At 39.2% G+C, this 27,400-nt stretch overlaps 1 protein-coding gene across 1 annotated transcript in view; it reads left to right on the top strand.

The window, feature by feature from the left end:
• The first annotated feature begins 10,217 nt into the window (after nucleotides 1-10,217).
• Nucleotides 10,218-27,400, top strand: part of camkvb (CaM kinase-like vesicle-associated b) — a 44,976-nt gene continuing 27,793 nt past the window's right edge. Inside the window, exon 1 of the mRNA XM_007565608.2 lies at nucleotides 10,218-10,360. The gene's annotated coding sequence lies outside the window, so the exon portion shown is untranslated. The remainder of the gene's footprint in view (nucleotides 10,361-27,400) is intronic.

The raw sequence follows: 27,400 nt of genomic DNA, 5'->3' as shown, positions 1-27,400 counted from the left end.
AGCGGCCCTTGAGGACTGGAGTTTGACACCCCTGTCATTCTGAATGACAACCTGAGACCAACAGGTTAAGTGTAATGTACTCATGATGTATGTTTTACTGCACTGGAGCAGGTTGGTTGAAGTGTGTTAAAGCTGCAAACCATGCGGGCTTCAATATATTGAAACTAAAAAGACAGAGCTTCATCAGAGTTATCCGTTGTAAATGATATAATGTGAGAGAGTCGGCATGACTTATCCCGTGAAAAGCGGCTCTGTGCTATTGACATCGCACACATTGATTTGTCATTTGAGCCGCCTTCAAACTCAATGATCTGTCACTCAGACTGGACTTAATGGATTTCATTTCATTTCATCAATGGACACTTCCCCTCTGCTGAGCCACCAGCATTGCTTGAACTCAGATTTTGCTATGTTACTGCTGACATGGTGAAAAGCCCTCAAACTCCCACCCCCCCCTCCTTCCTTTAGTAGATTCTGTACGGGTGGGGTTTGGCCCACACACCCTGCTCATCGTATAATGGAGTGAAATCATGCCCCTTGTTGGATGAAACGGCGCCGTTTGGTAGCTAACACACACAAGCACTGTTTCTTTGAGTCGTGCTTTAGCGGAACCACAAGCAGAAACCGCATTTACCACATGGTTGACCCGTTCCTCCCTGGGGCCTTTGCAGATGGTCGCCACCCAGCAGTGAACGCCATGTCTTCTCCACGAACAGGCCCCTTCCAGGGGAAACGGCCATATGCACCAAAAGAATAAACTAAATACACATCCATCTTTGAGGGGGAAAGCTCAGTTTCACAAAATTTATTTATTTTTTAAATATGCAACTTTCTCGCTCAAGCAACAGCTTGAAATCTAGAGTTGGATAGTAACCGGTTACATTTACGTGAGTAACGTTTTGGGAAAAAAAAGTACTTTTAGGAGTATTTTTCTCTCTTTGTACTTTACAGTTTCATTATGAAGTATTGCTACTCTTGAGTAAAGTTTCTGGACTCAATGTGAGTCACTTCACTGAATGAAGGACAAACATGTTTTAACCAAAAATCCACCAGACACAGAGACACACCTGCAGGTTTTCCTCAAAGTTTAATAAGTTTTGTGTTGAAAGAAATTGATCTGGAAGTTTTTATTTTTGCCTGATTTTGTTATTTTGTAATTACTCATTAATTTATTTATTTAGAACCAAAGGCAACCAAAGTGCTGCACAAATCAGTCAAAAAATGCAAAGTTGACATAAACAATCCAATCGCCAACAAGAAACATAAAAGAAACGAGGACTGGCCTAGTGCTCTCTCAAATTAAAAGCCAATCTGAAAAGGTGAGTCTTGAAAAAAACATTTAAATTATGTCATTTATATGAATTGTTTTCAAGTTGGTCTTTAAAATGTCAAGATTTTGGTCCTTCTGATGTAACTTTAAAATATTTGTTTTCAGTACTTGAAAACAAATAGCTTTGTTTTTTTTTTTAACAAATACATTTTTACTCTTGCATAATTTCTTGGATTCGTACTTTTTCCTTAAGTAAAAATATGTTGAGTTCATTTGAGTGCAGTTTGTGGACTCTCTACCTGCGTCTGCTGAAGTCGAAGCCTTTTCTGAGTCAATCAGTTCTCAACACAAGAGTAACAAAGTGAAACAAGCCAGGTCCAGAGCAACTGCTTGTCATGACGTTTAGTGACTAAACCTGAAATAAATTAGCATTGCAGCAGATGACGGTCAATTAATTTTCATGTTTGACTGTAGAAGCTAAATTATGAAGATTATAACTCAGATTTTCAGACACTGCTGATGTTGCAGTTGGTACATGAAGACTTTTTGCCGTCCTGTGCTTTGCAACAAAAGAGGACTGAAACCAAATGCTGGCATTTTGTCTGATATTCTGGTATGATCTCAGTGTGACAGATGGATCTCCAGCACCGCAGGTGGCTTTTACACAGTGTTGCATAAATGGCTGAATATTTTTCAAAACCAACTCGTTTCCTTCAGAGCAACAGTCGCTGTAAAAGTTGACATCACCACTGCGTGCAGTGTGATCTTCAGGTGTCTCACTTTTTACAGTTTTAAAACAAGTGTAAACGGGTAGATCCCTTCGAGGAACATAAGCAATTTGTATTGGATGGAAATCAAACCTTTGTGATTGTTATTCTGAAAATGATGACATTGTTTTTATTTACCACTTTGTAGCTAATTTTGCCACATATTTGCTCAGTTGGAATAACTTATTTGAATAAAATCTTTGCCTTGCTGGTGGATTTGTTGTAAATCCTACATCTTGATGCTATGATGCATTTCATAACAATACCTAGTTGCTATGGAGACTGAACATGGGCTGGAGAAGAGACATTGCTGATTAAAAAGTCGCACCACTACAAATGTGCATATAAAACGCTGACAGTATTCTGCTAATGTCCAAAAAAGACACAATTTTTAAATTGAGGTGTTTCCATTAAATAAGAAACACAACGTGAATAACCTGGTTCATGTCTTAAAAAACATCATCCAACTACTTCCTGCCTTCTTCTTCTTCTTCATGATTTGCGCCACTGGCAACATTCGATTGTTGATCATGTGACTCGTGTGATGCGAACAAAATGTTTCCATTGCAATTTTGTAAAACAAACCAATTTCTTTACAGACAAAAAAACAACAAACACCTCCTCCTATCGCCAAAACTTTTTATTGAAAAATTAGTTTTTTCGAATTTGCCGAGTTTCCATAAATCAAATTTCTTTTCAAAATGTGAAATAGCGTAATTATTTGGTCAGTGGAATCGCAGCCATTGGTTTCTGATTTCCCCCACAGTTTGGGTGTCATAAGGTGAGTCGGCTGCAGCTCATGTCCAAAGTGTTGCTTGATCTTCTGTGTCTGAAGAAATTTGCTATTTCATCTCTACTCCCTGGACAAGCTTTGACGTCAACAATAAGTTGCTCGTTACTTTTTCTCACTTGTTTTATTGTGAGATATAACCAGGACAGATGCCGGTTCTTCAGGCAGAAACATGAATTGAAATATAAACCTTTAAAATTGTTTTAATACAATCATGAATTAAATGGGGGGGGGGGGGTTCCACAGCTTTCCCATAGTTGCATTTGTGTTACGTTTCTGACAGAAATCTATAAGTCTTGAGTCTACCTGGCCATAATTAATCATTCATTTAGTCTATAGTAAATCCTCCAAGCCTTTCACAGGAATTAGCTCACTGTGTTATTTTGGGGCCGTCTGAAATAGCAGAAATCCTTGGCGAGCACTCGCATCCACTACCTGGCATGAAAAAAAGAGAAAAAAACAGACATGAAGATATTTGAACGTAGAGCTGCTCGTGCATTTGGCTGTGTTCCCGCACTTTAAACCTCTCTGCGGTCTGGTGCTTGAACGCTGCAAATGCTAACCCGCTGCAGAGCAGTCGGCCACAGAAAAGACAGACCGGCCGGTAAATACTCGCTGGTCACAGCAAGTATTTACTTTCAGAACGAGATAACTTCATCTGTGGTTTGCAATCATTTATTATTGAATCTCGGCGCCATTGTGCAGCGGGGAGTGAGAGTGTCTTTGTTGCTCAGACGACATTAAACATGCTGACGCACTGGGATTTGTGAAACATTCACGGACACTTAAGAGATGGCATGTCTAATTCCTTTGAAGGATTAAAAACACAATGCCGGTATCACATTTCATTTTTTTTTTTTTTTCCATTTCAGCAACAACGGGGCCCACGACGGGCTTAAACGCATCGCGCGTGAATAAACTCTATATGCGGTCTGCCATTGTTCCTCTGCGGCTCCAATTGTTTGCCACCAAAATTGTTCAAAAGCGTCCATTATATAACACAAGCAGATCTTCACTCTACAGCCTCCCCATTGTTCTAATTTTATTTTCGATTTCACCATTAGCTCTTATTCAGGAAACAAAAAAAAACAAAAAAAAAATGCTACCATGAGAGAAGTGGATCAATCTACGTGCTGTGAAGAGGCCTTTTAGTGCTGTAATGGGGTCTGATGTGGGAACATTTATCCTTCTTCTGGAGAGATGGACCTTATAGTTTCAGCCTTTGTGTTAGAGAATAATGAGCGTTTTCTCTTTTCAACCAGACTGTGCAGGTTCACATGAAATATACTTAAATTACACGTTTTGCAGTATCTCCATTTTACATTATTGTTTTAAACACCACAGACATTGTGCTCTACATGTAACATAGGGATGTGTAATATTTCATTTTAAACCTTCTGTGTTCTTTATGATAATGCTAAGTCCAAAAGCTACTAGACCCATTTAATAAAATGCTGTTGAAAAGTTAAGAAACTTTATCACTAGTGAAGCACATTATGTAGAGAGTCGTTTGAAAGCCTTTCTTTATGATTTCACGCTTTAATGTTACTGAAAACAGGACTTAAAATCAGAATATTACATCAGACCAATAAAAAAAACTATTTTTAAAAGCGAAGTATAGACTTAATGAAAAGTGTGTCTAATACGCGCTTTAGGGTTATTCTCAAAAGGTCCTTTTAATCTGACAAATGAAACTCATCGGGACGTATATTCTGATTCATTGAAAATGACTATCAACAAAATAGAAACTTATTTTTGTAAAAGAAATCAGGAATCATTGTTTTAACTATCGCTGATCAAAATCACAATATTCACTTCTGTAACAGAAAACAGTGAATGTTGAATCATGTTTGTTGTCTTTGGGACTTTCACCATTATTCAGAGTGCCTATTCTTTTTTTATTTTTTATTTTTAATCATATTAAAGTAAAGAATGGCTGAAACACTTAATCGTGACGAATCAGTTATTGAAATAATCGTCAACTAATTCAGTAATTGATTTATCCTTATCTACAGGAAACAGACTCTAAAGAAATCTATTTGCATAAATGAGAACACATGGCAGTAAAAGCCAAAACTGTACAAAACATATATACATTTCATATTTAAGATAAAATAAAACATTTTTTATAATGATGTTCTACCCAGAACTACTAAAGTGGCAGTTTTAGCTTCACCTCTGGCTCAAATTCTGTAAATAAATCTCCTATTAAGCAGCTTTTGCTATCTAGTTATTAATTGGCTAATCCAATAAATAATCAGCAGGTCAGCCCTGCTTGGTGTTAATATTAATTCAAGCAGAAAAGCTTGAGACCTTAACCTTATCCATCCTGTGCTACAAATGATCAAGTGTTCACTAAAGGAATGCTATGATTTTGCAATTTAGGCACTAAACTGCCTCTTCTTATTTAAAAAAAGGAATTGAATTGTTTCTATATTTTAATGTTTTCTAATACTGTCTAAAAAAGGCTTAAGCAGTTAAATAAAAACTCAGCAGATTTTTTTTATCCGATTAATCGTCCTCCCTAACTATCTTCAAATAGTAACACTTATTATATGTATATTATTTTCTTAATGATCATAGCTCAACAAGAGATGCATGCATATCTGCAGCCGCATCTTCAACCAGCACAGCATAAATCTAACACTTTAACAAGATCAATAAAGGCATTACATCATTCGTCACACTCTTCTGCAGGATCTGCAGGATGCTTCTGGAGTCTGGCGTCGTGTTAGAACCCCACTGGAGCGCTCAGCTAAGCGAAGACAAATACCCGTATGTATTGTGAAATAATGCACGCATCACAAGGGGAGCAATTTTGAGGAAAGGAGGAACGATCCCAGACGACATTATTGTTATGAGCTGCCGAAGTGCCGGACGAACGAGCCTGCAAATCTAAAATCTAATGCTTGTCTTGCACTTATTGCGAACAGAGCGATGAAGCAGAGAACATGAAGAAAAATCCCTGTGGTTTCACCGGCCTCTTATTGTGTTTCATGTTCCTGCTCTGGTTTGGGTGTCAAATATGGTCCATGATTTATGACCTTTACCAGCGGGCTGATGTCTGTTGTGCAGCTTGTTCATCTAATTTTTTATTTTTTTTTTTCTTAACCAAATCTCAGCTTTTATACCAGAACGTCCCTTTACGAGCCAACAGTCACAGAAATGTTTCGGTTTTATATCATGTTAGTGATTTGTTGTTCTCTAAGTGGATATTTGAACAAAACGTGCTCATCTATGTCTCAGCAGAGAGAGTGTGCTGACCCCCACAGATCGATATAGAAGTATTCAAACCTGACTGAACCTTTTTACCATCGTGCCATTACAACCTGTAAGTAGAGACGCACCGATCCGATATTAATATCCGTATCGGTCCCGACATTGGAAAAAAAAGTCCTAGATCAGATATCGATGACAATGCTCCACAGTCCATAAGGGCAGATCTATTTGGTTGAATTCTATACTTTGAGCGACGTCATGCTTTATTATTATTTTAAATTACATATAGAATTCTTAATCGCACTTTCTGAACCGTTTGAAAAATTTAATTTGACATGTTTTGCCAATGTAGTCACCTGATTGTTTTTGTCAGTTTCTTTATGATTTATTTTACATTTACTCTTAGTTGCACTGACTCAACAAATTAGTCTTTGGGGAACCTTTGTTCAATCTGGAAAGACTCAGACGGACAAAAGGGGAACAATTAAAAGATTTAATGACAGGAATGAATAACAGTTCTTTGGCGCTCGGACCCTGGCAGCAAATTCGAGCTGAGATTTGATGTGAACTCGATGAACACCTCTCCCCCGACACTGGCGGTGGTGGTCAGGAAAGGGTGCTATCCTAGAGAGCTGAAGGGGAGGTGGTGGGTTGAACGCAGCTGGGAAGCAGCTGACGGCTTGGGTGTGGATCCTTTAGCCTGATTGCTGATTGAGCGCGCGGGGTGAGTTCCAGTGCTGAGGTCGGAGATGAGCATGACGTCAATGGGTGAATGGAGGGGGCGGAGTCTTCCTGTCTGAACTTCCGCTTTAGCTCCATAATTGATGCACTTAGCACCTGGGTGTCCCAAAATGGTGCACTTTACAAAACTATGACAAAAATGTAATTTTCTTTCACTTTCACAGCATTAAAGTTGTGTTGTTTTGACACGTTTGACCAAGCTTGTGAAGCTACTGGTGTATTAAAGTGTGCTGTAGTGGTGCATCAACTAAATTTGTAATTCAGTACATTTATGTCTGTGTTTAAAAAAAACAAACAAAAAAACAAAGGAAATGTTTTAAGTCAATCCAGCTTTATTTTTCTGTATCAGATCGGGATCAGCCGATACCAAACTTCAGATATCTGAATCAGAAATGAAAAAAGTGGACCGGTGCATCCCCTGAATGAAATTCATCAAGTTTGTGGTTGCATTGAAGCAAAATGTGAAAAAGCTAAAAGGGGAATAAACACTTTTAGAAGACGTGCTATGATATTAATTTTGAGTGTTGTGATGCTGTCAAATCCCTCCACAAAGCTGCGTCTCCCTCTTAAAATTACTGTTTTTGTGGAATATGCACAGCAGGAAGCTGCTGCCAAAAGAGCCATTCATTCATGGATGGCTACCAAAAATATGCAGCCACGTCCTGATGGTGATTACATCAGTGGCCTGGCATGATTCACTGAACAAACAAAAAGCAGAGCTTTTTACTCGACAGGCTTTAAAAAAAAAAATTAAATAAAAAAAAACCTGGTGCAGTGGGACTGCATCTGTCTGATTACGAAAAATCATCCTCTCCCCATCATATCCTCAATATGTTCACAAACGCCCGGCCCAAAAAAATAACCCCTCCAACCACCCGTTGCCATGGCAACTCCAGATTGAGTGCTGTGATGCTACAAGGCCACACACGCCGTTGTGATTGCGAGGCGTCTGAAGAGAAACGGCGCGGCGTTTTCTGAGGCACACCGTGACAAAAAGACGCTTCGGGGAGGAAGATGGAGACAGTGGAACGATGCTGAAATAACTTTTCAGATTGGAAACAGAGCAGCAGAATTTGGAAGCCATCCTGCATCAAGAGAGAAGACAGAATACAGACCCTCCAACAAAAAAAATTTAAATAAAAATACACATGCTTTCTTGCTCCTATTGCACACTCCACACCCTGCAGGTTACAAGCACCGTAATTTAAAAATAAGTGATAAGTTAGCCTTGTACTGGAATCTCTGCATCTCTGCTGCTGCAGCACAAACCGCTTAACTCCACAGCAACAGATAAGGAGACGTGGTTTAAAGACGCGGGCTGTCGCTGCGTCTTACAAATGATTTGTTTACATCTGGAGACTCAATTCATTTCACTTGCAAAGTGCACTTCTGCTGACTTCGCGGCCAACGCGTGAGACACGTTTCACACTTTTTCGCAGGCTCTCACGCAACACTTAACTTCCATTAATTCTCACGTCAGAGAGCAGATCCGAAGCTACAAAAACGCAGAGGCATAAGAAGTAGAGAGAGACCCGTGGCACATCGACGGGTCGGAGTGTTTTTGGTTCCCTGCTTTTCTTACATGCGTGACTCTGCCGAACACCTCACCAGGCGGTTTCTCTAAGGGCAACTGGACTGTTTGGACCTTTGATTTATTAAATGTGAAACTATAAGGTCTCATACAGAGAGCTATCACGGTTGGAAGAAACCATCTGCTCTCTAAGAATCTACTGCCACCCAAATAAGCGTTTTTTATATGAACCACTTAAGGTTAAATCAAATATTTTCCATTTTTTTCAGTTAAAAGAAATCTCTCCTTAACCTGGGATTAGCATCAGTCCACAATCGACGGTTTAGATATCTGCAAATATGGAAAATATATTTGTAATACAAGTGTGATCATGGATATGTTGCTTATTCTGTTTTTGTTTATTATGGACCATATTTGTGTCTGAATAAATAGGACTGATTGATTGATAAACTCAACTTTTTTTTTAGATATTTATATAGTTAGCATTATTCCCTCGTCAAAATCATAGATGGAGTGTTCCTTTTATTCTTTCGTGCATGTTTGAGAAATCCTTTCATCTCCCATGGCAACCATTCAGCTGAACAAAACACCTGGGAGGACCTAGCCCCGCCTTCGAGGACGAAGCACTTCCTCTTAGCTGCAGTTTCAAAGCATCTGACCTTCCACATGACATAGCACCCCTCCCCATTCAGCTCCTTCAGACTAGCCAGTATGAATTAGCAAACACCAGGTGGAACTGCACATCTGCTGATCTCATTTTATGAGCAAGTTCACCCTGAGAGCAGGATGCTAAAAGGAGTCTTCAGAAACCCCAAATTGTCATCAGATGACCTTCAGCAGGATTTTGCCACTGTTGAGATAAAAAGGCCTGTCTGCACAGTCGGAAAGAGACTGCACAAGGTTTGACTTTCATGTAGAGTGTTCAAACTTTTAGTCTGAGAGTAAAACATGAAGGATTAGCCAAATAAAACGTTGACAAAAACAAGGTCTTCCAGATTAGTAGGGTGTCTTAATTCTTTCGTCCACAAGATTTTTTTATTTATTTATGTATTTTGTTTGAGTTAACCAAAGTTAATTTTTGGTATATATCTGTAAACCAAATCTTCCTTAAATCATAAGCTATGCAAAATATATTAAACCTCAGACCCACTTGACACATTCTGCATCTCGTCTTTCTGGAGGCTTAATGACACTAAAAGGCTTTAGACTTTTTTATTTTTGACCAACTCACCTAATCCTACAGGTAAAGTCCCTGCAGAGTTTTGTAAACTGCACATCTGTGATGATACATACAGAAAATTGCTCCAAAGAGGCATGTAGAGAGTATTTAAATATTTTAAAAAATGTAGTGACAAGATGCAGATAGGACCTCATCCAGTTTTGTGACTTCTGCATCACGTCTCATCTATTTCCCAGGCAAACAGGAAGTCTGTCAATATAAGTACCTAAATTACAAATAAATATTACGTTTATTTCAAAGGAAATTGTTGCGTTTTTGCCTGTAACTTCTAGACATATTCTCAAAGTGCGGTTGGATTTTTCAAAGAGCAATTATGGTACTGCAATAGAATCTAGATTTTAATTTTAATTTTTTATTTTCTTTAGAATTGCATAAGTCAAACTAAGGCTGCAAACATTCGCCTCCTTTCACCGAATAAAAGATGCTTGAAGTCACGGACTCTGTGGTCGCGCTGCTAATTATTAGCCATACGTCGATTTCCCTTTTCAGACTCGTAATCTCCCATGCGCGCGCGGACTCGCTCTCACATCCACCGGTGTCCGCGCGCTCCGGACCCTTCACAGCCTCCCTCTCCTCCTCCTCTCTTTCCTCCTCTCTCTCTCCTCGATGCGCACAGGCACAACAGATGGTACAGTACCACAGGCTGCAGGAGCGCAAGAAATTGGCTCAGAAGTTCTTTTATACCTCCGAACTTCGCCGGAACGTTTAGTCTCAGTGGAAGTGGCGGGATTCTCCGTTGACAAAAGTCGACTTTCCGACCGTGACTGGACCCCCGCATTTAGAGGCGCAGTTTGCTGCCAAGGTAAATTCGGATTTTTTTTTTCTGAAAGGCGTTAAAAAATTTGGTGGGTGCGCAGAGGAAGCGACGAGTCCTCTCATTTTTGTACCATTCAACACTTTTTGGTGCAAATGGAGTGTCCTAAATCGTTGTTTGAGTGGATAAAGAAGTTGAGTGCGTTAGTGGTTATGAGACACGTTTATTTAATTTGAAACCAATTTACAAAACACGTGGTTTAACTGTGTCCGGTTCTGATAAATTTACTTGAAAAACGGTTAATTTCAACATGTCAGACGAAGTTTAAATAAGTAGAGGCATCACCGAGGGTCCAAATGAACTTCATTTGGCTCAGGGGCCGTTAGTTCTGGTCAGGAGTTTATTGCAGCAGTTCATTATTGCCGTGGCTGCGCGGACGCACTTCTGCAGTTTGGTGCTGCTGCTGCAGCCCGGTGAGGATGGTGCTGCCACAACGCCGAGCGGCGCTCAGCCACCCAACCACCGCTTAGGGTCGTCTGTGAAAAAATGTTGAGTTTTCATTCAACGTTGTTGAATGAAAACTCATAACTTTGCATCATGTGGAAGTCCAAAAGTGACACAATCCCATAAATAAATTAATAGATTACCTACTTGTGTCATTAGTACAATAAAATCAGTAACAAATTAATAGATCAATTATCAGGTAATTGCTTGATTATTTAAGACAATTACCTTAAAAAAAAACCCGCATAATTTTTCCATGTTATGGCTGTATGCTGTCATACTTGAGTAAATAAATTCAAGGAATTAATTTAATCTTTAAGCCTTAACCATCGTAATTAATGGGCGTGGCTTATTTTGGTTCAGTCAATAAAATTGATTGGATTAACTATAGATTAGCCAATCACTTGTCAGAATACATTTGGGGGACCGTAGTGACAACTTCAATTATTTTATAGTAAAGCACAGGTGAATAAACACAACAGTTATTTGATCTATTTCACGATTTATGATTAACTGGAAATAAATGGAGTTAAAAATAAAATTATAATTGTTTTATTGTCTAAATTTACTTACTGCATAATTAAGTGATAAAATAAAAAAAAAAACTTGGAGGTGTTTCCATGTTAAAATCATCCATGATTAGATTTATTTCATGAGTTCCATCGATTCATCTATTCATTTATATTCTCATCCTCCGGATAAATGCGACAGAATTACTTAAAATGTGAAACACAGATGTCATTTATTTATAACTTACACATATAATTAGTCAAAATTGTATTCAAATTTTTTCTTTATTGCTTTAAAAATATTTTTGTAGCTGCTTCCTATGGGTTGAGGAGCTCTCTGCCAGTCCTAATTAGGGTTTTTATTATCACTAAATCGTGAGTTTGTGGTTTTCTTATTTAGCACATATAAAGGACGATGAAAGTCAACAGTTTTCTGATAAAAACTTAAATCGGAAAAGAAAACAGGTGAAAGAACAGAATAAGATGCAGTCCAGAGTCAGCCTGAGGTATAAGCGAACTCTGAAGTCCTTCTGCTTGACCAGGTGCCTCAAGAGTACTTGAATTTACAGGTTTAGAAACACTCAGTTCTACACAAAACAGACGAATAATGAGATTTAGGGGCCTGAGATCTCATGATATTAAGAGGCTACAACATTTATCAGCCAAGTGAAATCTGTCTCGTAAACTGCTGTGTTGTTCCTCTGTGTGTGGCTCTGAACAGTGAAGTGAGTGTAAACTGTTATGAACCCTGGATATGAAAATGCTTTTAGATTGAAACTGTTTGAGACTCTTATTTTGAAGTAATGCAGGAAGTAGTTTCTGAGCTGCCGTGCTCTGATTAGCAGTGTTAGCTAATAAAGATGGCTAGTCAGACTGCTGTGTAAAGAAACTCCTACTACTTTTATACCTCTTGTTTGGCAGAATGTAGAAAAAATGGTGAAGTGATGAGATACAAAGAATTTTTAAGCAAAGAATCCCTCAACTATCTAATAAGTAGCTGCTAAAGTTAGCGTGTAACTTGGCGCTTGGCTTGCTGCTACATAGCTGTTGAGCTGTTGTTTTTAACAGAAACTTGTTTTTGTGAAGGAGAGCATTTCACAGTTTAATTTTTATTTAAAAACATTAGAACCACCTCAGGGCTGGACAAATTTACCAACAATTTGTGGACTGGTCAAACCTGAAGAGAGAGAGATTCCACACTGATAATGGATTTATTGTGAAACATTTTAACCAAGACAAAAAGATATTTCTCCCAAATTATTCTAATAATTTTTCTTGTCTACTTTAAGATTTTCTACTGCTTTGCTTAAGCTGCGGTCACATTTCCTAGACCGAGTTGCTCGTGAGCAAAATATTACATTATTCCAGTGTGTATATTAATTGCAATCAGCTAATCTATTTGTGGATCCTCCAATTAAATTACAGTTGGTGTGTCAAACTCATTTTCATTTTGGACCATATCAAAAATCTGACAGTTCTTAAAGGGCCGGTTGTGCCAGAATATATTGATAAAACCTATTAAATTGTTAAAATATCAATAAATAGGTGTTCCTCCAGGATTCTGATTGTTTTAATGCAATAAAAGGTCAGATTTTGTGGCGCCAGTTTAGAAATGCTTGTAAGGAATTTTTACATTTGTGCAAGTGTGTGATGTCAAATATGTGACTTTTTATTATTCACCGTATCAATTACAGACTACAACTTGACATCAAGGCTGAGGCGGCAGTGACTTGAGCTCAATGTTTTTGACCAATTTTGAGAAAATTTGTGGTAAAGTCAGGAAAAAAATGTGGAGATTTGTTGATTTGAAAAACTGTGAAAAACTGGAAGAACTTATTGGTGTAATTTGGAGTCTGGAGGGCCACATATAAAGCTACGGCGTGCCAGATTTGGCCCCCGACCCTTGAGTTTGACGCACGTGAATTCCAGTTGTTTAGGGCCTCATGCCACTTTCCGCCGGTCCTGCTATAATATGTTAGAGACCAGCTCTGTCTAAGATGTGCATTTCATTTGTTCTACTTGTGAGGTTGGTCACTAACTGTGTATCTGGCAGCCGAGTCACATGCTTTGAGTCCCACAGGAAAAAGAAATCACCCGCAGGAGCATCACCATTATAGATTAATGGCATTCCTCCTTATGACGTGCCCTCAAGTTGCCAGCGAGCAGAGCATAATGACTTTCTTTTTTCAAACCCAGAAGACCTCCTTTGGCCCCCCAGGTGTCCCTCGAGGCGGCAGCCGCAGCCAGCCGCTCTCAGGAAACGGCAGTGGACCACCACGGCCTCCCAGTTTGTACACAATTAGATCTCCGGGGAAAACGACTCCAACTTTCCCTCGTCATCCGCTCTTAATTCTCTGTGAGCTGCTGGCAACGTGGAGAAGGAAACACTTTTGAGGAGTGCTTTGCAAATGTGACTGTCAGGGCACAAATTTGCAATAGCTGCTGATTTATTGAGGGCAATGGAGACGTTTTCAAATGAACAACAGAACAGGAGGAGAGGGATACTGATTCTTCTGCGCTCTACGGATAGATGGCATTGGGATCTGTTAGCACAGACTTACAAAAGCACAAATGGGCTTCTACAAAATAATTTTTTTTATTCAGATATTATGTAACAAACCAAAAGACAATAATGTATAATTCTGAATTGTAAAGAATCGTTTGGATGTCATTTTACCGGATGTTTGTTATGACTTTGGTTTTTTTCCACACCTGATAATCCGGTAGATTCGGTTCGACTGGGGACCAAAGTTGCAACATTTGTTACATTTTCGACAGGTGCGATTCACTTTCACACCGCACTGTGTCAAATGAACAAAAACCCTTTGAGAAACCTTCCCCCACCTCACCTGAGGTGGCGCTGCGGCAAGACCCTGAACTTCCTCCTTTACGAAATGTGAGCAGAAATGGAGAAGCATCAGATTTTAGCAGTTGTTATTGGTTAAAGATCACGAGCCATTTCTGCCACTAGACACGTTTGTTTTGGTTGTTTTTACCCAGAATGCCCTGCGCTACAGTCCGCTTCCTGCTTTAGAAGCGGTCTCTGGTCCGCTCGCATCCACATAGACATTCAAACCACACCAGAATTCACTTCAACCAAACCGAGACATAGGTTTTTAGGCGGGCCACAGTTCACTTTTTTGGGGGTTTATGCATTCCCTAACCCTCCCCAAACAAACCGGACTTTCTAGAGAAAATGGACTGGATTTCAATCAAAGCGGATTAAACACGGCTTGTATGATTTTTTCTTCATAAGCTGATGAATGGTCTTCTTGCCCAGCCTCTTGTCTAAGGTGGACGGCCATGTCTTGGTAGTTACTTTCTAAACTAATTCTGCTTTAAACTTCTTCTAACCCTTAACCCTGGCCTGTCTCCCATGTTCCTTGGTCTATGTGATACTGTTTGTTTTATTCTCAAACAAACCTCTGAGCACTTCATACAACAGCAGTATTCACACTGACATTAAATTACAAACAGCCAGTTCGTTATTCTTGATTTTATTTAGCCGCATCAGAGTAAAAGGGGTCTGACTACAAATATACACAACACTTTTAAGATTTTTACTCTTAAAAAAGTTGAGAAAATTCTCTACACTGAACTAAGATGCTTTAAAATGTATATTTGGGACATGATAAAATTAGGGCTTCAGCTAACAATTAATTTAGAAATCGAGTATCCTATCGCTTAATTGAATTAAGCATTTGGCACATTGTACTGATTTATTGTTTAACTTGCACCTTCTATTTCTTTTTTAAATAAGAAAATAAACATTATAGTACTTAAATTCAATAACATAGCATTCCTTTAGTGAAAGTGAAATGGTTAAAGCCACTTGAGATGTTTTTGGTAAAACGCACTGACAAAGATGTTCTTAACTGAAATGCACAGTTTTGGCTTAATTACTGCTCTGAGTATGTTGGGTTTCTTCAGCAAATGGCTTTTGTTTTGAGTCTGTACACTCCAGTTAACAATTAATCGATTGCTACATTAGTTCTTTCAATAACCGATTCATCACGATTAATCCGATTAATTGTTTCAGCCGTGTATAAAGTGGGAAGTGCGTTAATACGGCTGTGTTGTTTTTTATGTTCATGTTTTGCCGTCCATCCGTGCAAAAGGCTGGCCGTTTTACCGTCTGGAGGACGAACTTGATAATTCAATATCAAAAGCAGAGGAACTGTCGCCCGCTTGGTCCACTGCTGCTGTCAGACTCTCAGCCCAGGCGGTGTTTTATTATACTTTTTGACACTTGAAACGATGAGACCGTAACAATAGAGGGCCTTGGAAATAACTGTGAGGATTTTCGTGTGATGGAGGAGAGAGAAGCCTAATGAAATCAAACAGAGACAACATCCACCAGTGTGGAAAAGTTAGATCTGCAGTAATAAGATAGGACCCGGCGCCGTTCAGTGTGGACTCTGACTGCAGTCTCATGCTTTGAAGAGTGAAATCAAAAGCTCAGCCGCCGCAGAGGCCGACTCATTTTGACTTTACGTAACCCCTCATGCGAGGTTCGTCTCATAAACACAAAGTCTGCCTCCTTCATTTTACACGAGTCAGTAAAATAAAGGAAGTTCCATAATTAAACATTTGCTCATTAGAAGTCGTTTTCAAACAGCCTGCGGAGGCATTCTGTTTCAGAGAACGCGACAGCGTGCAAATGCGATATGACGCTCCCAGACATCTCGGGCAAAACGCTTCGTGTAAACCATCAGAGAGAATCAAGTCGACTCTCGCTTCCACGTGTTGATTCGTTTGGCGTGACTTAAGGAGCCGGACGCAGTTTGATTGAGTTTTGAAATGTCGTTGCTGCTGTTTGGTGTTGCTCCATGAAACAGAAAGCAAAGCTGTCCTCACATGACCGAAGCCGTCGCCACAGAAACGGGAGAACAACGAGAGGAACCGCACAGGGAGAGATGGGATGTATCCTGCAGATGGGCGTACAGTGTAGACTGCTCTGCTTTTTAGTGGATCAATACCACGCTCTGAGAAGTGAGAGATTAAAGAGATGAAAAGGGAGGTAGGTAACTAGAAATAAAAAACAATCTGTAGTTAAATTGCTGTTTGAAATCTGCCTGTGAGCTGCTAATCTCATCATGAAAGGATGGATGCTCACATAATGAAAGATGACAGATGAATCTAAAAAGGATAAATTATGCTACATCGGCATTCATGTCCTAAACCAGCAGATCATCAGAATACTTATGAGATTCTTGCCTTCTGTATGCACGACCAGATCAGGCTGCAAACACCAGCCTTTGGAGGGGAAGCTTAGACATTTAAGAGTCTACAGGAATATGCAGAAAGAAAGCCAGATAGCACTGAACAAACGGCAGTGGCTAGCCATATCTGTTCCCATAAGAAACATCTGGTTTCTATGGACTGTTTTGAAAATTTCAGACCTCAGCTTTTAGTAATTTCATTACTTCACCAAGAGATGTTTCTCCTTTACTGACCATCCTCGTCATTGAGATGAGATCAATATAGATCATCGTCCAGCCTAGAGACCAGTGTCTGATAGAGTTGGGTCTTTGCGTCATATTTTTACTTCAATGAAACAAATTAGTTCGTCAATGGCAAACTTCTTAGGAAGTTAAAAAAAGAACATACTTTATTTACATTTTTAAAGGGATTCCAGCAGTTTTACTCATGTTGACTTTGTTAAAACATTCTCAATAACACTTTTATTTTGTCAACTAAAAAAAAAAGAAATACTCACTTTTGGGACTGCCAATAAATGTGTTCAGTAGTGGAACTTGACAAGAGGAAATAGAAAATATGCTCTGTGATGATATCTAAGTTACATCGCCAAAGGTTCTTTGTTTTTTATTGGTTTTGTGGTGCTGGTCGATCAGGAAGGTTCGGTAGAGAAGGGGAGGATTTGCAGTAAATGCCCCAGGGCCGGGTATGAATCCCAGGCTGGTTGCTTCCAGGACCATATGGTGCACTCGCTCCACTACGAGCTCTTAAATTTGTTGAATTAACAAGAAACCTGCAAGAAAAAACGTTAAATGTGATCACTGCTCTAACGTTTAACTTCCTCCTGGTTTTACCTGTTAAAATGTTTTGTGTCGTGTCAGTGAGCGATGCAGCATCTGCCTCTCACCTTTTACCGCCTTCTGCCTGCTTGGCTCTCGCCTTGACGCTTTGACGAACAAGTTGCTGACTCAGTTTGACTTTGTTGTCATTAACGGGCTTCTATCAGAGAAGGCTTGAGCAGTAATTCTTCTTCAATGATACGCAGCAGCCCCAGTTCAGTTTCTGAGGAGGAAACAGTGCATTAAACCAGGGCTGTGGCGGGAGGTGTTAAATTAAACCCCAGGAGATACCGTAGATACGAGACAGAAGGTGTCTTTATTGTGGTTGCTCCTAGTTGTTAGAGGAAGGGCTGCTCAAGCGTGCAGCATCAAAGAGCCGCCCTGCCCACTATCCACAAATAGAAAAATTGAAGGGGAATTTTAAATGGAAACGGATTAATATTTCACCTCTGCATCGATTCGTGCTGCTACTCTGGGCATTTTCCTTGGCGAGCCATTCACTTACGGAGAAGCAAGTGGTGTCGTTTGTTGTGGTCCAGAGCTGACTCATCCTATACCTCTCTGCATTATAACGGAGGACTAATGTCATCACAACGCAATCTGTCACCCTGACCGCCTGCCTGCGTTTAGTCACAGGGAACAGGGGTTGATTGGATAATGGGTACTGTAGCAGGTTCTGTGACTGGTGCCACCTGGAGAAACTGATGACATTTAAAAATAAGTTTGGTTTATTCTTGTTTGAAAGTGGAACTGCAAAACAGCAAAACCAAAATACTAATGGAGTTCGAAGAATGACAGGAAATGTGTTTCCATTAAACTTGCATTTATCCAGAGCTTTAAAGGGGCAGAACTGTGTAAAATAATCTTTTTTGAGCTTTACATCATGTTATGATGACATTCCCTCATCAAAAATTTACCTGGAGTGTTGCTTTGATTCTTTCATTGATGTTTGAGGAGTCCTTTAATCTCCATGGCAACCATTCAGCTGTAAAAAAACACCTGGAGGGACTAAGACTAAGCTCCTCCTTGTAGTTTCCAAGTTTCTGAGCTTCTGCCTCACAGTTCTCCCGCAAACAAATCCTTCAGACTAGACAGCAGCAATTAGCAAACACCCGGTGGAACATCAGCTGAGTTCATAATATGAGCTACTTCTCAGTGAAATGCTGGTAAAAACATTGTTAAAGGCTTAATAAAGGAGCCATGTTGTCATGACTTCCCAAAGGCAGTGTCGGAAAGACCCGGAGTTTCTTAAAGAGACAGAGGCCCAATTTCAATGTGCTAAATTACAAAGTCAAATTTCATTTAAGTAATATTTGATATAGAACACTTTTATAACAACTGATGGTGACATAGTTATTGTGTTATAAAATGGCACTATGTGGGTGGAAAACGCATAAAACTTCCCCTTTAAATGGAAAAATAAGTGCCAATACTCACCTTAGTGTCATACTAATATGGATGTAATTTTTTTTCTGTTGTATTCAAAGAACAAAAAAACAGAGCCAGTTCTAAATGAAATCCTCATGAGCCAAATTTAAAATGTCATGGAGTCACCTTTATTAACTTCCTCATGGCGTTAAAGTAGTAACACTGAAAAAAATAAATAAACTAAAAGCTCATTAAAAACAAAGTAGTGATGAGTGCCTTTTAGACTTAAAATTTCAATAAGCTTACTACTGTTCCTGTTTCCTTCTCTAATATGTACATATATTTTTTTCTCAGTGTTAGTCCTGGTCTCCACAAACCCATGGCCGTTTAGCAGTATTATCCAACGTTTTATCCGATGACTGAACACTACCTCAGGACAGAGGTGGGAGGACGGTGGGTTTACTTCACCAGAGCAGGATGTTTTAGCTTTCATGGTCGCCGTAGTCCTCTGGTGTTTTGAGTATAGCGCGGTGGTTACGGGCCGGGAGAGAGCCGCCTGGGTGGTGCAGAGAGCCAAGTGAGCAGCGCTGTAGGGGAAACGCATGTTGACAGAGAAGCGAAGACACCAGTAAAAGTCTCAGTACGCTGAGGGGTGAAATTTAAAAGTGGTTGTGCTGCGTACCGATTCATGCTGGTCAACTTAAGCACTGCATGTAACAAGATCTTATTGCAAAGATATCCAACAAGACAAAATCCCACAGTATTTACCAGTTAAGTCCGTCTCATGAAACACTGTCCAGTTGCTTCTTGAGCTTTTATTGAGCCTGGGAAATTAAGATGTTTTTCTTTAGACAAGACTCATATTTTGAAAGTAAGGCAAAAAGAAAAAAAGAAGCATTGTACAACATATCCATGACCGGGATCATGGATATACTGTGCAACATGAACTTGACAATAAATGAGTTGTTGAGAGTGTGAATAACATTACAGCTAAATTACAAATGTATTTGCAATTTAGCAAATAAAGTTCCATTACTGGAACTTTATTTGGTAAATTGCAAATACAGTAATAAATTCAGTAATAAAGTTCCATTACTGAATTGTTGAACTCTAAATCCCCACATTAAACTGCTGCATTAAATCTGTGGTAAGTTTGACAGGGCCAAAAAGACTGGAATTAAAAGATAAAAGTTTATCTTTGACCCTGTCAAGATAAACTCTCAATATTAAACTCTAGTGCTCCAGAAGTTATACGTAGAGGAGTCTTAAGAACACAAAGTGCACAAGCCAAAGACATGACATTTGAGACAGGAAAAAATATTGCAGCATACCTCTTACAGGTTCAGAAAGAGCTGCCTGTGTCAGCCGCCAACCAGATGCTGCTGGTGTGGGTTGTGGGATCATATCTGATGTGTGTGACGCTGCCTATGTGCATTGACCTTTGGATAACTAAGGAAAATGGCTGAGCAACGACATAAAAGACTCATTGAGAAACCCACTGACATAACCTCTAAACTGATGATTCATTTATTTCATGTGACAGTTCATATTTCAGCGTTCCCCACATTGTACAGGGGAAATTATTGTAGTCACACAATATTCTACTGTTTGCATAATGTGTGATGGAGAAAGATGGGAGGCAATGAGAAGAAAGTCAAAGAAAAAAAGCACCAGTCGTAGCATAAATGTCAGTGTCTAATAAAACAGCAGAAGCAGATGTTCTGTACTGTAAAAAGAATTAGCACAGATGCAAACAGCATTTCCTGAAGGCGTAATCAGTCCTCACTGTTAGAGCAACAACCTTTTGTGGTGTCCTGAATGAACATGGACCAACTGGAATACAGATGTGACTTAGAAAGATGTCCAGTGATAATCCCCTCCTTAGATGCAGCAGTCTGGTGACTCTGAGAGTCTTAGCGAAATTATTCTCAGCACTCACTGAAAGATTACTTCTATTAACTTTTTATTTTTCATTAACATAGAAAGTACTCTTACGTCGGCTCCTCTGTTTCTTATTTTGAGCATTCTGCTCTGTCTTCTCAGACCCCCAGTTAGTCGTGGCAAATGGCCGCTTGAGTCAGGTTCTGGTTCTTTTTCTTTTTTTTCTGTTGGACGTTTTTCAAAATGGTTGCCATGATTGTAATAGAGAATATGTTTGCACTGAAATTGGCAGTAGTTATTGCCAGTGGTGAGCTCAAATGTTATGTTCACTAACCACCAATTTACTGAACAAGAACCTTAGCTCCTCTTACACTAAACCGCTAAACACATAAAAATAGCGCAAGCTAATGCTAAACTGCTAAACACGAAAAAATTTGCAGAAACTGAGAATACATTTCCAGACATAAAAACTTTAGCTCTGCCAACGCTGAACTATTAGACACAAAAAAATAGCAGGAACTAATGCTAAATAAATGCATTTTTGCAGAAACTAAAACCGCAAAACACAAAACAAATTAGCAGAACATAACGCTAAACTACTAAACTCATAACAAAATGAGCAGAAGCTAAGGCTAACCATCAAGACATATTAATAGGATGAGTCAAAAACATATAATGGAGCATAAATTTTCCCCCAAGTTTTTCCCCCCCAAGTCATGAAAATGTGTACCATTCTAGGGCAATAAAAGGCTAAAAAATACCATCTTAACATTAAAGTGGCTAATGTGAAATATGAAAAACATACGGCGTGAGGGTTGAGAAGGTAATTTTGTTTTTGCTTGATTATTAAAGATTAGATAGAAAACATTTTATTTGAATAGTGAACTGAAGTGACTGCAGTGTTTGATAACTATCAGTTGGAATATGCATGGTTGGACTGAAATTACTTTTTGTATAAAGTGTCTTGAAATGTTGTGAATTGGCGCCTTATAACTTAACTGAACTGAAAATAAATCATTTAAACGCCGCTGACACATTCTCGTAAACAAGTCGTGTGTTGGTCGACTTCTGCATGCCCAGCTTTACCATATCTATGAGGAGCTCGCCTCGCCTACCTTCAAATTGATTTGGTCTCAAAGAGGCACTTTCAAAAGAAAACAGACAAAATGTTTTGAGCCATCCAAAGGACGTGCATGCAGTTCCACCGAGGCATGAAAAACTCTTGGACAGTTCAGCATCTCATGGGAACGTAGAAAAGCCTTAACGCTCCAGACATCCTGACAATTCACTTCAGGACAGAGGTATTTACGATCAAGGAGACCGTTGGCTATTTATGGATTGAACATGTCCTGAAAAGAGTCACATAAATAATAAAGGACTAAATTGACTGTCGAGGCCGAGCGTGCGTGTGGCCGTGTGCAGTTCTGATGAGGGAACAAAAAGCTCACTTGTTCAGGTGGTGAACCTGTCATGAACCTGAAGGAAGGAAAGAAAGAAAGAAAGGAAGGAAGAAAGAAAGAAAGAAAGAAAGAAACAGGGAAGAGGGTAGGAAAGGCTGGTACAGCTCACGTGAAGTCAGGCCCAAAATTATTCATACCCCTGGCAGGTTTAGGTTGAAAGTAAACTTTTAAATTCAACACGTTTCTTCTTAATGTAAGTTGTATTAACATGTTGCTGTGGTCCTGCCAGAGTCTCGACTTGGATCTAATAGAGAATCAGTGGAAAGAGCAAAAGAATAGGGCGATGGCATAGAGGACTTCCAACCTTAAAGGGGCAGTATTATGTATACATAGTATCATTTTATAGCACAATCAAGTAATTATGTTACCTTCAGTTGTTATAAAAATATATAATATATTGTATATATCAGCAATGTCTTAAAAGAAATTTGACTTTGCAATTTGATATCTTGAAATTGAGCCTCTGTCTCTTTAAGAAGTTGCTAATCTTTCCAACACGTTGAGAATGTTTCTCACACTAATACGCCATCATTAATAACATTCTTTAGAGCGTTGCACAGAGAAAGTGTTCATATGATAAGCTCAGCAGATACACACTTCCACTAGGTGGTTGCTAATTGCTGCAATTAGCAACCATCTAGTGGTTGCTAATTGCAACCAATAGGTGGTTGCAATTAGTCTGCTGTTGACTAGCGGCAACAGCAGACTAGTGGCTGCCGTTGCCGCTAGTCTGGAGGAGCTGAGTGAGTAGTGCTGCTCTGTGAGGTGGAAGCTCAGCTTGAGACTGAAGCTCCAAGCAGAAGCTTTGTGGAAATAGGCGGCGCTTTGCGATTTATAATCTCCCATGGCAACCCCAGAACAGTTGCCATGGAAGATTACAGGATTTCTCAAACATGCAAGAGAGAATCAAAGCAACAATCCAGGTCTGTTTTTGATGAGCGGATAACATTAAAAAAATTAAGTTATTTAACACAACTATTAAAAAAAAGGCTAAATGAATTTTGGAATGTCTTTGATAAAATCTAATACAATCCAGTAATCATTTTACATTGTTTTTACCTGTTGAGAGATTTCCATCTCCTTCCCTTAAAAAAAAAAAAAGAAAAAAAAAAGCTTCTTAGTTGATTAAAATCAACATCTGCTGGGGGTATGAACAATTTTGAGTTTAAATGTGTTTTTTATTACACTTTTAATCACTAGAATTACTTTTACTTCACAAGAATAGACAGAAATTCACATCAGATAACTAGCTCATCGTGCAGAGCGTGAACAAAAGTCTCCACTGCTTCTAAGAATCTACAAGACAGATTTTAAGTTTTATGTAGTTCTACTTTTGGCATTAAAATCCCTCTCTGTCAGGCACCTGAGTAATGTAGTAACTTAGAGAAGAATTTATTTACCCTAAAAAGAAAAAAAAAACAGATTGCAGATTTTTGCTACGTTTAAATACTGCTTTAATAATTAGACACTCACATCTCAACCTGAAGGAAACGCATGTTGCTCAACTCTCTGACAGCAGATTAAGGAAGAGTAAGACTGCACTGGGAGAGCAGGTGGTAGTCATGAATGAGCAGCTTTAATGAAAATCATTCAGAACAGCAGTTCCAGCTCAGACTGTATGAAGGAGACGGCAGCAAAACTCCCATTCATATGATAATTTACCTCCTCAGCGACAAACAACTTGAACGAAGACTGAAACTGAATCTTCTTAATTTAGCAATATGATGAAATTGCAGACAAACCTCCAAAGCGATGGTTTGCGCTCCTCTGCGCCAAGTGCTGTGTCTTTGTAACCAAGGCAACCAACAACAGGTATGGTAATCGGTCAGATTAGCCGGTGAATGTGGAGCGCTTTCACGGTGAAAGGCACATTACCAGCTGGATGTGTTGCTTCCTTTTTGAGGCCGTCTGTGCGTCTCCTGGAGGTTTCATTTGACGATCAGATCAACAGTCGCTGCAGAATGCAGAGCTGTGAGGCTGAAGGCCCTGTTCTGGCTGCAGAGGAGCTCACCACCGACCTCAGTGGAGGTGGATGCCTCCATTAGCGGAGAAGATTCGCACCCCAGTCGTTCGTCTCACTTCCTCCCACCGCAGTGACCTCCCATCACATGTCCTGAGTCACCTGGCGCCCCGCCACCGCTCCACGTTGGGACTCTCTCCCTCTCTCTCTTCGCTCTTCCCATCTTTGGACATTGAGAGCCGATTAGCCTAGACAAAGTAAGGAAAGGAAGGGAAGTATATTTAGGCTCAGACTGCTACTATCGATCTGAAGAAGCCGTTCAGAGTCAGGGAGCTTTTTTTTCTCATTCGCGTGGGAAGAAAAGAAGCGCCAGTCCTACTTTTGTGGTGGAGAGGAAGCTTTTGGAAAGCAGTGGAACTGCTTTCTAGTGGTGTTAGTGTGTACGAGACAGGCTAAGCGTTCATCACAGAGCCAAACATTACAGGGTTTTACTGCTATTTAAGACTAGCATGCTAAACATGTAGCGGCAGCACAGACGGCTAATGTCAGCGTCCACAATCCACATTTCTAATCAAGTTCCATGAATGATCAGGAGCTCCTGAAACACTGCAGAGCTGGATAGGAATAATCATTTTCTATTAGGCGTTTAATACCATTTATCTAGTTGTTTTTTTTTTTTATTCTTGTTTTGTGTTTTTCATTTGTGATGTACTTCCTACTGTAAAGCGCCTTGGTCATCCATGTTGGAAGTTGTAAATGCTCCATAAATAACTAATCAATCAATCACTCTGCTGGTTAAATAATCTAAATTCCAGATCAAAAACAATAAATATTGTTGTGCAGCTCATATATCTATTTACACAATAATTTAGCAGTAGGATAGGTTTTTGATGCTTACGGTGCTGTCAATCATGCTCATGTGTGCACAGCTTTCCTCTCCTCCCCTCAGCACCTAGTTACTTAGCCACTGATGAGGGTGGATAAATGGTTTTCCTGTAATGTGAGTTGTTTCTCCACCATTAGCACATTTAGCAGCACATTCCCGATGTTGATTGACAGCGGTAAGATCCTCCTCTTGGCTCTCATTGGTTATTTTTGGTCGGGAGCTGTGCATTTCTTCAGATTCCATTAGTAGCAGCAATAGGAGGTAGCAGGAGCTCGATCTTTTCACAGATTATCTGTCTCGTATTATACTGTCATGACATGGTGACAGTTTTAACAAATGTGTAAAACGCATATTTTAAAAAAAGAAAAGCTATATACTGCAGCTTTAACTTGAATAATTTTTGACTCCCACTTCTAATAAATCTACATTTTTGTCGTACATGAGACAGGCGGGCTCAAAAATAGCAAACGTGCTGACGGTGGTGTTTGGTTTAGCTAATATTATAGTGCTTCCTCTTTTCTTAGAAATCCAGACGGAAGCTGCTGAAGACGCGTTTGTGTGTGATTTACACTTCCTTCTGAAACTTTGCTGAGTGGATACAAAGTATTCGCGAGACAAATGTGTTTTTATTGCTGTCAGTTTTTCTCTGCTGCTCTTTTCTACTTTCAGAGTTATGAGATGGAAAAAGAGAACAAAAAAAGGGGGAAAGTTTAGAAAACTTCATTGCAGAGATGTGTTAGATAACACCCTCTTTGCAACACGCTGAATAAAACAGTAAGCTGAGCTGGAGTGCTGTGCTGGACCTACAAGAACTGGAACCTTTTACCTATACGAAGGACAAAAGCGATCACACTGTGGGTGTGAAACATGCATGAGTGCCTGGAACAATTTCAGCATTGGCTGGAATGTAAACTAGATTTTGTGTGTATGTAGAAGTGTTGCCGGTATGGGAATGAAGTTTCGCTTGGTGCCGTTGATGAGCAGGTGGGCTTAGCCATTGGGCAGACGGTGCTATGACTCCCTCTGGACCGTCGAGGCAAAACGCCGGACTGCTCAGCGTTCCTCGCCGTGTCAGTGTTTACAGTAGACCAGAAATCTGCTGCAGAGTCATTCTGTTTTCAGCAGCAGCTACGTTTCCATCAGACATGTGCACAAAACTTTGTCCATGTTCTGCTAATGTCGAAAAAAAAAAAAAACCTAATTGCAGTATTTTCATTAAATAAGAAACGCAATTAGAGCCACACGTGAATCATGTAATAAGTCATTAAACAACACACCGCTCCACAGTCCTCCGACCACTTCTTCTGCTTCCACCAGTGGTAACATCTGGTTGTTGATCACGTGACTTGTGTGATGCCAAAAAAGTCTTTCCATTGCGGTTTTGGGAAATACACTAATTTTGATACGGCTGAAAAACCGCCTCATCCCAGCACAAAAATGTCTTATCAAAAAACATGAGTTTTTTAAAAAAATTATGTGTTTCCATTAAGCAAATCCATTTTCATAAATTAAATTTATGCAATTTAAGATTAATGGAAATGCAGCTATAGAGGCAGATTTGTTTTTAGGAGTGAGTTCATCTGTGTACACAATAAAAATCAGCATTTTTTTTTTCCTCAACAAATACTTGGGTCATGATTTTTTTTATATATATAAATTTATTAAAAGGATTGTATGTATGAAACTATGTATGTTTGAGTTTCTCTCAGATCAGCTTTATCCTTTAAAATTAGTAAATAATATTTTGAACAGAAGAGTTAAAAGAGCATCTTTGAGAGAGCGATGCATCAAAAATTGGCATTTCAAAAATGTTCAAAAAGGTGTGTTTAGGTGGTTTAATTTTTTTGTTTTGTCTCAGTAAACAGCGTCATTCCCCTGATTCTTTAATATTTTTAGAATATTACAAACATAAACTGTCATGTATGTTGTATGAAATTGTATTCAGTGTACCAGATAATTGTGAAGTGAATGGACAATTATATGTGCTTTTCAAAAACGTGGTGTCAGTATTTTGTAGAATCACATTTTGCGGGTCATCTCCATCAACTTTGTGCTTTAAGGGAGACAAAAGATGAAGAAAATGAAGAGGCAGAGATTGTTTTCAAAGGCTTAAAAAATAGCAAACATTTTAGCACATCTGTGATGTATTTTTATCTTTAAATTTAAAACATCTGTTCACAGTACACGTCAAACCACAGGATGCATACTTTCCCCTCTCACTGCATTATTTTGTTGTGGTTAATTACACTTATCACATTTCAAACAACACCAGCTACTATTTAGTTTTTTTAAATATATAGTTACTATTCAGTACAGCAGTTTATATTCTGCCTTCACACATTATTTTCACAGTTTGTCAGTTTCTGGTGTTTGGGATAAATTAGACGTTCTCATCAGAGCCATTTTTTTTGGCTATAAGCAAAAAAAAAAGAAGTTTCATAGATTTTGGTAGAATGTGAAATATTTTTACAAAATATTCTGC

Source organism: Poecilia formosa, unplaced genomic scaffold (genome assembly GCF_000485575.1).
Source record: "Poecilia formosa unplaced genomic scaffold, Poecilia_formosa-5.1.2 Scaffold180, whole genome shotgun sequence".
NCBI classification, from domain to species: domain Eukaryota; kingdom Metazoa; phylum Chordata; class Actinopteri; order Cyprinodontiformes; family Poeciliidae; genus Poecilia; species Poecilia formosa.
The sequence above is the reverse complement of the archived record's forward strand: the minus strand, read 5'-3'. Positions and strand labels throughout refer to the sequence as shown.